The 15,941-nt window shown below is 39.5% G+C and overlaps 2 non-coding genes across 2 annotated transcripts; both read right to left on the reverse strand.

Annotated features, from left to right (window-relative positions):
• Positions 1-4,945: 4,945 nt before the first annotated feature.
• trnag-ucc (transfer RNA glycine (anticodon UCC)) lies at positions 4,946-5,017 on the reverse strand. Its single transcript has one exon. It is a non-coding gene; the product is annotated as a tRNA-Gly (tRNA).
• A 4,436-nt stretch (positions 5,018-9,453) lies between these two features.
• trnas-aga (transfer RNA serine (anticodon AGA)) lies at positions 9,454-9,535 on the reverse strand. The gene has a single exon. It is a non-coding gene; the product is annotated as a tRNA-Ser (tRNA).
• Positions 9,536-15,941: the final 6,406 nt, after the last annotated feature.

Below are 15,941 nucleotides of genomic sequence, written 5' to 3' on the forward strand. Positions count from 1 at the left end.
TGTGAATTAAAATCCTTAGTATGAAGGTTGGAAAATTTTGAGACATAAACAATTACCCACTGACTTTTTTATTTTTATTCGGACCGTGAGTAAGAACCACATGTGCGAAGCTTATAGTCATCAGTCTCGGTCTGCATTTTGTTGTGTATCAGGTTTAGTAGTTGTGTTGTTCTAGTGAACTGGGTCAGCCATAAAACTATGATGATGATGGACCTGGTAAAACCTTCAGTTGTTGCATTTTTGTGATGAACCATATCAGCACTTAAGTATTGCACATGTGCTCCTGGACAAGTCCAACTGTGCAATCTAAAGCTAGAACGCTGGGTCTGAAATGATGGGCACACTTTTGCTCTTTTTCTGTCAACTTTAAACATTTTTAACCCAAAACACGACGGGCCACGAGCGTCGCTCCTTCACCCTCACGTTCCTTCCCTCCGGGGGGCGTCGATCTATGTTTTCGCATCCACCTGAATAATGTGTAGTTGCGCCACTGCATATATTCATGACATGCTTTGATTAAAGTAATTTATCCTCGGTGCAATTCCAGTACTGAAAAATTAACTTTACACCAGGTGAGTCTCTCACCTGAAAATGTGAACCTACTAGGCTGATTCTGTGCCTTCAAATAATTTCAATGCTCCTGTAGAAGATTCATAACTTTGCAGTTGCAGGAACCTACAAGTTAACTTATAAGGACCAGGTCTGAAAAAACAGTCTGTGTGCTACACTCACTGATGATGTCATTGTTACCATAGGAACTAAACATTCTAATGGTGCATTCACACCAAACACGTTTTGAGCATCAGTCGAGTCTGCTTTATATTAAAAGTCTATGTGAAGTATTTAATGCGCTGGACATGTCAAACGGTTCAAATGGCGCCACGCTAGACGCTCGAAGAGCGCCGCAACGGCCCTCGACGCGCCTCCACATGGAGTTTGAATGTAAACCAGATGCACCTGACGGTCAAAATGTGTTTGGTGTGAACGCACCATTATATGTCCAGTGTCATATTAGGTCCACCATATTAGGACCAAAGACTTGTCCTAATATGATGGATTCATTGCTTTGGTCAGGGGTAATGTTTAGAGGTAAGATGTGAATTAAGGTTTAGTTAATGTTAGGAATAGACTAGTATTGGTTTGGGTTATGGAAAATGTCTGGGCTCTAATATGTGTCGAAATAGTTTTGACAAGCCTGTATAGAATTTTGTTTTCTTAATCATTCTATGAATAATGATGATATAATTTTGTTTTTTCTGCCAATTGCATAGCTTCAGTACACTAGTAGTCTAATGTGTTGAATGTGCTGAGACACATTCAACACATTAGAAACCAATCAGAATCAAAAGTTTGCTTTTTGGTTCTGATTGGTTGTTTCAGTAGTGGTTGAACAGTAGCACAGCCAAATGAATTTTCACAAATTCTCTGGTTTGTATTCTATTGTCAGCTTTTTAACAAATATTCATCCATCATCTAACATACACAGGTATGTTAGATGATGAATATTATATAATATAAAGTGTTTTGAGGCTTTGCCAAATATTGCAAAGCCTCAAATTTTCATAATGCAAGGTGTTAGCAAAACCTGGTCTTGGATAGTGACCTAGGTTAGTGCCACCTGGGTGTGGGTTGGTGTAAAGGCCGAGCCGGGCTTAGCTTGGCCTTCGTGCCAACGCCAACATGAAGACTCTCCATGCAACCAGTGGAGGTTGATTGCATGGATGTCTGTATTTCCTTGGACCTCCATGTTTGTGTGGAGGTTTGGCTTTGCGTGGACTCCTCTGTTTGCAACCTGAGTGTGGGTCAGCGCAAAGGTTGAGCCAGGCTATGCATGGAGACCCCTCGTTGATTGAAGGTATGTCTTTCCTCAGACCTCCCTGGTTGATTGGAGGTCCATCTTTCCTCGGACCTCCCTGGTTGATTGGAGGTCCATCTTTCCTCAGACCTCTCTGGTTGATTCAAGGTCTGTCTTTCCTTGGTCTCCTCTGTTTGTAGGGACCCTTCTCTTTGAGACTCAGAGTGATTCAAAGTGGTGTTTGTTTATGAGAAGTAAAGCTTAAAATAATGGTTGCAAGAAGTATTGAGAACAATGTCGCCATGTTAGAAACCTGACCTCTCCGACTACATTTCTAACATAACATGTTTTGATGTCCAATAAATGCACTTCCGTCCGTGCAGAGAAGCGAAAACTGCTGCAATGTGAGATGTCTTCTTAATAAATTCAGTCTAAATGCCTGTTAGATAAGACAAACCTGGACTGACAGCACCACTGTCTAAATATGAGCATTACAAAGAGAGCGAGCTTTGAATGCTGCACGTCACAGAAGCCTGGAGTGTGTTTGGTTTCAATCAAAAACGAGATAAAAGAAGCATAAACATGATAAAATTCCAATTAAGAATACGGCTGACAGCGCCGCTCCTCCCCCACTGGCTGCAGCTCCGTATTTAAAAGAGCATCAAAAAGCTGAATCATTGCTTTGAACACTTTCAGAAAACATGTAGGTGGAGCTTTGATTGCTCTCCGTTTACATCAAAGCGTTGCAGCCTATATGCAACATGACTTATTATTTCTGATGAAGCTGTTAATGTGGAAGGAGAAGCCTTTAAATGCTACATCTTTTATGCACTTTTATACATGAGGCAAGTAAACTGAATACAGCAACTTTTAAAAATGACATTTGACTTTTCAGCTTTTTGTGATGTTTTTTCCAGCATATCTAAATATTACAGTCTAGTCTAGTTTTATTCTTTTATTTGGAGGTTAAAACTTTGTTGTCTTTTATTTCACATGATTGAAGCAACAGAGAAATGTTTCAACATGACTCCACTGCCAATCATACGTCCTATAAGCAGCATTCTGCATCATACATGAGGGATTAAATCTTACATGGTAATATAAAGCAGAGTAGATCAAGCAGGAGTGTGATCCAATGGACCTTACCACAGGGTCTGCGTTTCATTGGCTAATGCCCATTTTACGTCACAGCTCAGCTATCACGTGCCTTACCGTCTCACAAACTCATGCTAATGTACATTGTGGACTACCAGACCGACAGAAAGTTTTTGCGTCAGGACTCGGAAAAAAATGGTTCTCCGTCAGTGGGGTATCTGTACAGGCGATGTCAGGTATCCTGATCGTGTTTGTGGAACTAAAATTCACAGATTTCCAAAATCTGAAATGGAAAGCCTTGCTTGGATTAAAGCTTGTGCATGACCGCATTTGCAGCTCAACCGCAGCTCAACCGTCGTGTGATCAATAAGAACAAAGGATTGAATGCTGGCGTAAGTATTATTGCTTTGCTTTCTTTGCTTTTAGTGAATGAAAAAAATAAAGTCAATAATAAACACATCCATTATGAAAACCTTTTAGCCAAGTACAGCATAATGGCAGTACCGATACAACTTCTACATCCTGAAGCTTGTCTGTTACAGCCTTACGTTAGCTGAACAGATCAATATGCAATGTGTACCGTATCTGACATACATTAAATATTTTATTTCACCTGAAAAGGCTTTTTACTAAACTGTAATCGTGTTAGCCACGCTAGCACCGAGTACCGAGTATCAGGCGTAGGCACACTGAAACATTTGCAAATAACAGAAATCAGTCATTTCAAAAAACCATGAATGCCTGACTTACCTTACAAGAACAGTAGGCATCAGTGATCTTGTCCACAGCTATATTTATGCTGAGGGTGTGAGGATCTGCGGTTTTCCTCATCGATCGGTAGCATTTAGCTGTGACTCTCACAATGGCTCAAACACCTTGATGTCGTCCAAAATAGATGATATGAACTTGTTGGTTCCTCTGTCCATTGTCATGGCTGATATTTTTTGAAAATCCGGCAGAAATCCAACACTAATCGATTCAGAAATACTCTGTAGAGAGTCAGTTGAAACGAAATATGCCATGTTTAGACATAGAAACAAAGTCCCGCGAGGCTTTGTTTGTGAGCAATGCAGTCACGTGGGACTGTCGAGGGGCGTTTCTGGGCGGAGCTTGGTAAGGTCCATATTCACTATTCAATATTATAGGAGTCGTTCCAAATGTATTTATTTTTTAAAAGTCTCCTTCCTCTCCCTTTCAGTCTTGGCCGCATTAGCTCCATTTCCAAAACAATTGTGCGCAAAACTTTGTCTATGTTCCACTAATATTGAAAATACCCAATTTCACAATTGCCATGTTTTTATTAAATACGAGTTAAAATCACACGTGAATAAGTTTGTTCACGCGACAAGTCGTTAAGAAAACATGCCGCGTCGTCATCCTTCTACCACTTCCTGTCGTCTTCTCCTTTCCGCCAGAAGTAAATGCCGGTTGTGGATCAGAAGAGGCAATTTAAAAAAAAAGTGTTTTCCCTTACAGAATAAGTGAGATATGTGCACTCACTTAGCTGTATCTATCATTTCTGTCTTAAATTAGTGCTGCCATTTGATTTTCTTTTGTAATTATCAGGTTAATCACATTCTGGAGCTCACTATGCTGATCTTTGTAAGTTTTAAATAGGTATGTTTTCAAAAAATATTTTTAAAAATGTGCTGTTGTCTGAAACCAAACGTGTGTTTTATTGCTCATACACTAGCTTGCATCAGGCTAGAATAACGCCAAGTACTATGTTAAGTCATTGCAGTTTATTTGACGATAACTGCTGATATTTTCTGTTGGGTTGCGCCATCTCCTGGAGACAGCGAGTATTTCAACTTTGCTTAGAAGAGCTCATCGCTTGAAAAATAACGTTTTCTAATGCCACGACAAAAGCCATGTCAAAGTCTGGCTAATGGGGAGGGTAATGGTGATGAGGAGCGCCTCAGCGTGTCCCTCAAGCGCCATGTAGTCGTGTGACGCCATTGGTCTAAGTCGCAGGTAAAAACGGCTATGACGCATCAGTAATTATATTAAAGAAGAAGCCGGGGAGAAATGGACAAAATGATACAAAAAGCAAATTGCGATGGCCGGGAATCGAACCCGGGTCAACTGCTTGGAAGGCAGCTATGCTCACCACTATACCACCATCGCATGAAAAGCTACACTCTCCGACAGTAAGATGGAACAGGCCTTTTTTTCGGCAGAGGGAAAAAAAGGGAGGGTGCAGGATGAGATGGAATGTGCAGCTGTCTGAAGGAAGTCATGAACTCCGATAGTTTACTTGTGACAACAAAGTTTCAATTTGTAGCAAAATTAGACTCGTAAACATTTCAAGTAAAATGTTTCTTTATCCAAATTACTGAGCAGTTCTGTTTAGCTGTTCAGACGTACTGTATCTTTTTGCTTTTTTGCTTACGTGTTTTTTTAAGGAAGACAATAAAGAATTTTATATTACCTGGGCCAAAATCAACAAAAAATTTTTTAAACATTAAAACTTTTATTGGTAATTTCGTTTCCTACTCAAAAATAACAACAAGCATGCAATATCTGAATTAAACAAAGAAAATAGTCAAGATTTTTGTGTGTGTGTGTGAATTATTGTAGATCCTAAATGTCAAAAGGGTTTCGCATTATTTATTTATTGAAAGAAAGGCAACTCATTTACTCATTTATTTTTGAAGAAAACTGGGGAAAAATTGGCCGATTCTCAGCAATACAAACGTGACTGAGGTCTCTCCTTATTTGAAAAGGTTTTGTCCTAATTAAGTAATAAAAAAGTCTTCATCTGCATCAGACAAATTTGTATCATTCATAGCCCTCAAATGGCCCCACGTGCCGCACTCTTGGACACCCAAGACACTGTGTTTGTTGTTGTTAGAGACTTATATATTGCAAAAATATATGCTAAAGAGGAGAACCTACAGAAGAGGCAAATGTTGTCTAGATTTTTCTCCTGCGGTGTCTGTCAGCTGTTCTCCTGTAGCCAACAACATCCCTGCTGTGGTTCCAACTTCTCACGCCGCGTAAAGCCCGCAGCAGCGCTTGATCTCATCATGATGCGTTCGCGGCTCCAGAAAACATCAGATTTCCTGACAATGTCACTCCCGCTGTGCAGACCGGCTCCTGTCAGCACAGCGGTGTTTTCATGAAAGCTGAATCTTGTTTAAGGGGACTGGCGGGTTTGACACGGAGACTCGACATTTTTAACGATGGGAAGCCATTTGCAGCGGATTTCTTTCAAACTGCAGGTTATGCTGCTGCCGGAACGAGAAACCTACAAATCAAAACGTAGAAAGATTGAAGAAATTAAAATGTACAAAGTTCCTGATCATTATGAAGTGAGCACAGGCTTGTACCTTTTTCAAGTTGCTTTTATGACATATATTTTGGTGTTGAGAATTTTTAGAAGTAATACGTCCATTCTAAAAATAAACATTTTTAATTTTGCACAAAAGGTTTGAGTTCTTAAAAAAAACATGAGGGAGAAACACTTTTTAACATGTAAAACTTATGTTCTTTTCAACCACAGCAGTTTGTTTCATTTGTGTATGTAGGCTATTTATATTTACATTTAGTAGTTTATTTCAGACTTTAAAAAAAATTGGGCCACAATTGGTTAATATTTATGTTTATTTATTCTATAGTTTCTTTAATTTCTTTATAATTTCGAGAGGAGACAGTTGAGGTGGCTCCGCATCTGGTCAGGGTGCCTCCTGGACGCCTCCCTGGTGAGGTGCTCCGGGCACGTCCGACCGGGAGGAGGCCTCGGGGAAGACCCAGGACACGCTGGAGGGACTATGCCTCTCGGCTGGTTCCCCCGGAGGAGCTGGAAGAAGTGGCTGGGGAGAGGGAAGTCTGGGCCTCCCCTCTGAAGCTGCTGCCCCCGCGACCCGAACCCGGATAAGCGGCAGAAAATGGATGGATGGATGGATGGATAACTTCTTTAACGTATTGTGCCATTTTGTCAATATCTATATATAACCAGGTGAAAAATTGGTAGCTGTAAAATTTATTTTGTAAACCTTATTTTGCTTTTATGTCACCTACTCTTTGTAGTCCTTGTTTTTGCCAACAGAGAGACGTCTGAAAATACGGAAAGTTGAAAAAAACTGTCTTGTTTAGCACACTCTGACCTGGGAAAACGGAAGAGAAGGACCGTTTTGAACCGAGACTGGTTGGGAAAGACGACGTTTACGGCCGCTAAAGGTAAGGTTAAGGATTTTCGGTAATTAATGTAAGTAATGACGTTGATGTAATGTCGCTCTGTCTGTCGAGGTGCCACAGCCGTTTTCACACGGACTTCTTTCAGGTTTCCGCGAAGCTGTATTGTAGCAACGCTGTTAATGCGCCATTTTGTTGAAGCTGTTGTTGGTTAGGAGCTTTAAACTAGTATCTTACGGACTGTTAACGTAACAAAAGACTGTATTTTTGCTCATGAAATTTATTTTTTAAATTATTTGTGCAAAAGAAAACATTTCTTTTGGATAATAAAGAACCCCGTTTTTATTTTAAGTTGCTTCTGCGCGCTGTATTGGTCCCTTCTGCTTCATATAAATATATTTTTTTTTATTCTGGGGACTGTTTGCAAAGGAACGGGAAAAAAACAAAGCAAACAAAACAACAAACAAAAAACGGCTACGATGTTACACTTTTTTTGACTAAATCTGTTGTTGTTTTTTTAAGTCAGAAAATACGGAGTATCTTCTGTGATATCGTTATCGTGGTATCTAAAAATATACATAGTGATATAATTTTTGGCAGTATGACCCACACCTATAAATATTTATATCAATTTAAGCGCAATCAAATCTCTATGATAGAGTAATATTTAGGCATATGGCAAAGTGACATTTTACATTATATAACAGGGAATGAAGGTTATCTGTAATGGCAGATTAAACCCGGAGCTAAACCCTGAGTAATGGCTGTATAATATCTGCAGCTTTTATTTGCATATACAAAGTATCCTGCTGTTAAGAAGTTGAGAAAGAAAAATGGACAACACATCAGGTGAAGGGTTAAAAAATTAAATATGCTGAATGTGTAATCTCATATACTTCTACTAATTCCTAATCCATCAGATTGTGGATTTTAGGATAATCCTACATGGTGGCTTTCCGGAAAGTCAATGTTTGTGTTTCTCACAAATGGAAGCCGTGGTATTAATATTGTGTTTTGTAAACTAAAGTAGAAAGATAGAGATTTTTAGAGATGACAAGAGGCATTAATGGTGTGATAGTTCCAAAACCACATGCAGCACATTTTTATGAAACACTTGAACCGGATTCATAATCCGGTTCATAATTCTTTTGCCTTGTATTCATAATCCAGAACACGAAGCACACTAAGAAGTAGTACAACCGCTTCTGAATCGTTTTATTTTGGATAAATTGGAAGGTTTTCAAGCACAAACTGCTAGTTTAAGGTCACGGCACGGCATCATTAACAGCAGCCCAGTTTGTGACACTACAAAAAAAAAACATAATTTTATCATTTCTTTTTGGAATTCTTTTGCATTTTCTATCCAAGATTTATTTTTCATTGCTATTTAGGTGATATCGAAAGTATTTTTCATTAAAAATATGGTATTTTTGTTGAATATTTCATTGCAGCTGTTATGGATTAAGATGGAACTTGTAACTTAGCTTAAAAGAATTTTAGTCAAGTTGACTGAGAAACGACAGATTCATTTTTGGGCTTTTGCTATTGAAGTTGGCATAAAACACTAATCATGGCCACCTGATAACAGGAGTGTGAAAACATGAACACCAGTTTCCTAAACACACCTGCTAAGAATTGGTCTTTGGATTTGTAGGATTTTATTGAATGCTCACAAACCAGTGTATGGGCTGGCTCCTGTTTACTTAAAGACATGATTAGACCACTACAATATCTTTGGTGTCTCATTTAAAAAAACAAAGAAAAAAAAAGACAAAGCTAAAAATTTATATAAAGTTTTAAATTTTTAATATAAAGCAGTATGTGGTTTAATTTATGTGTTTTTGGTTTGCTTCACTTTGCCATATGACACATTGGTCCTAAAGTACTTGCAAAAGTTGGCAGTAATTACTACTGCTACAGCTCCATCTAGTGGAGCCTGGCTGTAAACATCTCTTAATGATGCCTGGTTGGTATGATGTATAAAAGTAATCACATTCTAATATCTGATTCTTTTTTTTCTTAAGGAAAGCCGGAAAAACACAGCTTCTTTGTTTTGTCGAAAGTGAAAAGTGCTGCCATGCAACAAGTCTCTACCAAAGTAGAGACAAAACTATTCATTTGGAAATTTAATAAATATGCTAGTTAGCTCTAAGAAACCCATAACCTTAGGTATTAGGAGTTATTTTATTCATACTCGTTTTCGGGTGGCCATATTTTCCCTCATGTTGACTGAAGAGAGGGTGGTGTATTTAAGTTAGACATAAATGTTTTTTAGTTTTTGAAATATTAAGATTGTTTGTCAATTTTATCATGAAAAATAAATTTGTTGATTGATTAAAATCAGAAAACAGATGAAATGGTGTCATACAAATGTGTAAGTTTAACACGATTGGTATTAAAAAAAAAAAAAAAAGTAAAATGAATTCCGTTGTCGGCAGGATTCGAACCTGCGCGGGGAGACCCCAATGGATTTCTAGTCCATCGCCTTAACCACTCGGCCACGACAACACAAGGTGTCAATGATGTCATCGGTCTCGTCTTATATACCAGGTAGTGTGTCACTTTCAGTAAAAGTGCAATATTTCTTGCCAGTCATCTCAAAACGTGAAGCTCATATAATATATATATATTAATCATGTAAAGTGATAGAATATAAGTCTTTGCTTCTTTTATTTGATGATTATTATGAAAACCCAAAATGGAGTGTCAGAAAATTTGAATACTGTGAAAAAGGTCATTATTGGAAATTCATTGTGCCACGCCCTAATCAGCTAATTAATCCAAAACCCCCAAAGGCCAGATGCTGCAGTAGCACGGAGGATTGATGCTGTAATCCATGTAAAAGGAGCCCAACTAAATATTGAGTGCGCAGACATTTCAGAAGCCTGACATTTGTGCTTAGATTGGTCTAATGTGATATTTTATTTTTTTAGACACTGAATTTGTTTTCTTTTTACCAGTAACCCACAATCATTAAAACTGCAAAAAGTAAAAGCTTGAAATATTTTACTCTGAGTGTAATGGCGTTCAATAAAACGAACCATTCGCTTTCTGAGATGACTGACAAGAAAACAAGAGATGCACTGGTTTGCTGCCATGAAGCGTTCAGTTTTTCTTTTTCCAAAACATTATTTTGAACAAATAACATCATAAAGAAATATCTTCAACATAATAAGAAATATCAGGTTACATTAAGCAAAAAGTAATAAACAGGATTAATGGTACCTAAGTAATGTGAAATAACCACAAACAGCGATATTATTGCAGTTACTCAAAGATCCTAAAATATATGGTGTAAAATAAAGTAAAAGCAAGTGAAATAAAATTACACATAAATGGGTACAATACATTCATGTTTACCTTTTATTTTATACAGAAAATATTATTTCTTAACAAATGTGCAAAAGTACATTCAAGTATATATTTAATTATCTGGCTGCACAGTGGCGCAGTTGGTAGAGCTGTTGCCTTGCAGCAAGAAGGTTCTGGGTTCGATTCCCGGCCCCGGTCTTTCTGCATGGAGTTTGCATGTTCTCCTTGTGCATGCGTGGGTTCTCTCCGGGTTCTCCGGTTTCCTCCCACAGTTCAAAAACATGACTGTCAGGTTAATTGGCCTCTCCAAATTGCCCCTATGTGTGAGTGTGTGTGTGCATGGTTGTTTGTCCTGTGTGTCTCTGTGTTGCCCTGCGACAGACTGGCAACCTGTCCAGGGTGACCCTGCCTCTCGCCCGGAACTGGAGATAGGCACCAACAGCCCTCCTGACCCCTCTAAGGGACAAGAGTGTAAAGAAAATGGATGGATGTTAAAACAACTGAAAAAAGTAAATAATATAGCACAGGTGTCTGCTTATGAGATAAAGTTAAACTTGTTAAGAATAGTTTTTTACAAGTTTCTGACTATTTAAATTACATTTTTCAGCAGAGAGACAACACATGTTTTAAGTCAGTTTCTTTAAATTTACTACATGAGGTTTTTTAAAATTATATTTCATATTGTGGATATAATATTTTACGAAGCGTTCAAATGACCAAACAACTCTCAACACAATAGCGCCTCTAAGTATTGCTGATGTTACCTTTCTCCAGCAGACGGCGGCATTTGCCCATAATTTGTAGACAGTCGAATTTTCAAATGTGCCTTCTTTAATTTACATTTTAATAAGGTGGCTATTATTTTAATTTTTACTTCTGTACTTTTATTACTACAGATATTCACAGTCTTTCAGCCATTTAATTAACTAATAACCAAAAAATGAATAACTTGGAACAACAACAACATGGCATCAGGTTAAGCAGCTTAAACTGACACTATTGGGGTGACAGCCTGTTAGCAGGCTAAGTCGAAGCGGAGTGGTTGTGTATATCTGTGACATTGTGCCTGTGTGAGTATTAATCTCAGCCGGTGGAATCCAGCTGGCCACAATGAGGGCTTTGTGTGGAGCCACAGCCGGCAGGTGAAAGCTCAGCCTCTGACCTCAGAGAAAGCATGTGATGTAAAGGTGGGACAGTGTGCAAACCATTGGCTTATCTGCACAGATTTATGTCCAAACTCGACACGGAGCGCTACACGCTCCAGTGGCTGTGTATCTGACGGCGCATTGAGCTTATTTGCACAGGAGAGCGCACACAAAGCAAAGCTTAGCGATGTTTGGATCTTACAGGATTAATAGATCTTTAAACTCGTCTTGGATCGCTGCGCCTGAAATGAACCGCAGCTGCTTCGGCTTGAGAGAAATAACACGTTTTCTTCTTGTCAGATCGATTCACTCGTTGATAGATTTTATAAACTCAATCAGTTAGATGGGACAGTGCGTATTAATGAATGTATGTTGGCGTAAATATACCGGATTTAGCAAAATGCTATTTTCCATCCGTAGTTCTGTGAAACCAACACAAGATACAAACATTCATTCAATTTCATTCATATAAATAAGAAATACAAAAACAACAAATAAGAACTATATATAAAAGGTTAGAAAAAACCCATTTTTAATTATTTTTTCACATTTTTACAAAACCGAGTCTCAAAACTAATAACTAACACATGAAATACCTCAAGATTCAATTATCACTCTGCTTATTACTAACCAACCTTTCTTTAAGTAGACAGGAAATAATAGCGTTTTAGCACTCACATCCTTAAAAGGGATTTTACAGCACAGTCAAGTAACTATGTTAGCTTCAGCTATAAAAATGCTGCATATATATATCATATATGATGTAAAATAAAATGTATTTTCTGATTCAGCACCTTCAAATTTTGCCTTTGTCTCTCTAAGTAATTCCTGCCTTTTCTGAAACTCTGACTACAGGAAGTCATAACAGCATTGCCCCTCTTTTAACCCTTTAACTATGTTTTTACCAGCGTTTCACTGAGAAGTCGCTTGTTTAAAGTTTTTTTTTGGCTCTAGTGACCTTTATTTGAAAGTACTAAGACAGGAAAGTAGGCAGAGAGAGAGGGAAGACGTGTGGCAAAGGTCTCCAGGCCAGGAATTGAACCTGAGATGTCAGCATCCTTATGTGAGTTGAGCTTAACCCCTGCGCCACCACAGATGTGCAGTTCTACCAGGTGTGTGCTACTTGCTACTGACTAGTCTGAAGGAGCTGAGTGGGGGTGCTGTGGGGAAGGGCTGCTCTGTGAGGTGGAAGCTTAGAACCTGAGGCTCTGAGGAGGAGCTGCGCCCCGTAGGTGGAGCTGGGTCCACAGCTGAATGATTGCCATGGGAGATTAAAGGATTTCTCAAACATGCATGAAAGAATGAAAGCAACGCTCCAGTTATATTTTTGACGTGAAGCTCAAAAAGTTGATACTACATAATACTGCCCCTTTAAATAATTGGAAATGGATCAGAGCGAAATGGTGATAATTAAAATCTTGAAATAAACTGAAATAAACCTAACCCACAGAAAAATGTCCCGTTGTTTCGGGGCACTTCTCGGACCCTCCGTCATCACGTCCAAATCCAGATGGAGGAGCAGGGCCAGGTCTCCTCTGCTGCCGTACAAAGCTGCGCCTGTGAAACACGACAGCCTTGGCATGAGAGCGCTGCATTCAGCCACCGACATTTCAACAGCCGCCATAAAGACACTTTTCCATCAATGAAGCGAACAGCTGCCTGTGCTTACAGCGGCCCCGATGGCCGCAGGGGATCTGGCGCTCTTTTAAGTGGCTCATTTTCCTGCCTGTGGCCTCCTTTAAAAAGACCATCAAGAAATCAGTTGGGTTTTATCAGCGGTTCCACTGGCAAACCTGCCTGCATGTGCTTGTTTATTTGCTCCCACCTAAAATGGTTTGCACTGTTTGCTTTGACTATGAAACGTGTTTGACGGATAATTGCTTGTGTACACTGAAAGCTGTGTGCTTTGGACCGAGGTGTGCGCAGGCAGCGCCGGCCTTTCGCATTCGTATGCGTACGCAGGACCAGCATGCACGAATGCTGCGAGTTTTGTTTGACTTGGCTGCAGCTCGCCTGTTTGTGTTACCCTCTGTCTCCGACGCTGCGGCGCAGCAAGAGTGACTCAGGGGGACGTGACACATATTCTCTGAGGTGACTTTCCCTGACGCGTCGGGAGCAGGATTGGAAGCCTGGCAGGAAGTTCAGGCAGCTGGTTGGAGATCCAGGTTCACTCCTCCCCGTCAAATGCCTTGCAAACGTATTTGTACCTATTGAACTCTTTCAAATGTTGTGTCAGAGCAACAAACTATGTTACAATTTTTATGTGGTTGACTGACATAAAGGAGCATATATTTGTGAAGTAGAAGGAAAATGAGAATAAAAATTTTAGACAATTCTTAAAACCATAAAGTCTTTTGGGGTCCTACCAACTACTGTACCAGAGATATTCTTTTCACGTCATTTTTTCCATGTCTAAGTCAAGTCTGAAGTCTTTCACAAAAATTCACACAACGCATAAACATTTTAAATTATTTTTCAGGCTTTTCTTAGCAGCTATCTTTTAATCATTTAAGATTTAAAGGAGTGATCCAGTCACATAGTGCAACTTTATAGCACAATTGATAGAGATGTGCCGATCAGGTTTTTTTCTGCCGATTCCAATTCCAATCACCCATCAAGGGCTGATCACCGATACCGATCACTTAATTATTATTTTTTTAATCATAAGCACTACCGGTTACATTATGTGGAAAAAGGAACCATGAATTCACCTTAATTTAGACAAAAACTTGTTTTTAATAACTTTTTCCAAGAAGAAAACAAAACAAAACAGGCATTCATTAAATTGTACTAATATCGGTAATACTATCTTTAACAGACTGATAACATATGAAGGCTCTGAAGAGGCTAAATAATGCAAAGAGCCAAAATAAAACCTCTCAACATCGCCAAAAAAATTCAAGTATAAAACTTAACAAAGGCAAAAACAGGTTCCATTACAATAAACAATCCTGAGTTACTGAATGAAAACTTCCTGTTAGCATGGCGGCTAGCTGATTACTGCTAGTTCTGAGTGGCTGTTTCTGACTGAGCGGAGTAATTATGCAGAGCAGGGAGGACATTATTTTTTTAGAGATTATCTGTCTCATGTTAGGACAGCGAAAGTTTTAATACGTATGTAAAATGTATTTTTTTAAGTTAGATGCTACAGCTTCAAGTAGAGGTTCGGTGTGAGAGTCACTACCAGGTGGAGCAGAAGCGGCGCTTCGTCAAATACAGGCTAGCTGCTACGCGCTAGCCTGTAGCGCATAGCAGCGGTTCAATAGCGAGATCAGAACCAGCGTCTTACATCGCAGCTCAAAGACTTAAATAATTTTGCGGGTTATTTGTTTAGCTTTCTGACCGTCATGCTAATCCGGGTGAGTGTTTGTAGCTGTGCGTTACTTTACCTGCTGTCTGATCCTCCGTATGTCTTTTTAACTTCAGTGAGCCTCTTTGTAGCCAAACTCCGTCAAGTATGGCATTGTTTTTATGCCATATTAGATTTGTCGTGTTGATGCATTTTGACCTGCTTCACCCCACGAGCTTCAATTTTCCGCCGCAACACGGAAACTTCCCCATTCACTCAGTGCGTTATAGTTCCTCATCGCTTAGGATTTGTTGCTTCGCGCTTGCGCAGAGTGAAGGAAAGAGGAGACCAGCTGCACAGGCAGGCTGCGAAATGAGATGCAGGTGATCGGTTTGTGTGATCGGCAACAAGAGGCCGTGATCGGCGATCACCAATCATACACTTTTTCATGGAAACCGGCCAATTATGATCGGTGGCCGATCGATCGGCACACCTCTACAATCAGGTAACTCTTACCATAATTTTTTATAAAAATGGGATTGAAATGAAATATGACATAAAAGAAAATTGACTTTGTAATCTAAAGCTTTGAAATTGGGTTTCTGTCTCTTTACAAATTTCTTCTCTTGATAAACTCCGCCTCAGGAAGTCATCACAACATTGTTCCTTTATTAACTCTTTTACAAAGTTTTTACAAGTGTTACGCTGAGAAGTATCTGATATAATGAGCTCAGCAGATGTGCAGCTCCACCAGGTGTTTGCTAATTGCTATTGGCTAGTCTGAAGGAGCTGAGTGTGGGAGTCACAGGGGAGGGCTGCTCTGTGAAGGCAGAACCTCTGAAGCTTAGAAACTGCAGCTCAGAGGAAGAGCTGGGCCTCGAAGGCGGGGCTAGTTCTCTCCAGGCGTTTTGCTCGGCTTAATGGTGGCCACGGGAGAGTAAAGGATTTCTCATCCATGCATGAAAGAATTGAGGCAACACTCCAGGTATGTTGTTGATGAGGGAATAATATTATAACATGATGTAAAGCTCAAAAATGCAGATTTCATGTAATATTGGCCCTTTAAGAAGGCGATGGAAAACATGCAGAAAAGGTGAAACAACCCCTTACCGCAGAAATGCTGCTTGTTTTCATGTGAAGCAATGCTGGTGCGACTGCTCACCCAGGG

Source organism: Poecilia reticulata, chromosome 20 (assembly GCF_904066995.2).
Source record: "Poecilia reticulata chromosome 20, P_reticulata-male-v2, whole genome shotgun sequence".
NCBI classification, from domain to species: domain Eukaryota; kingdom Metazoa; phylum Chordata; class Actinopteri; order Cyprinodontiformes; family Poeciliidae; genus Poecilia; species Poecilia reticulata.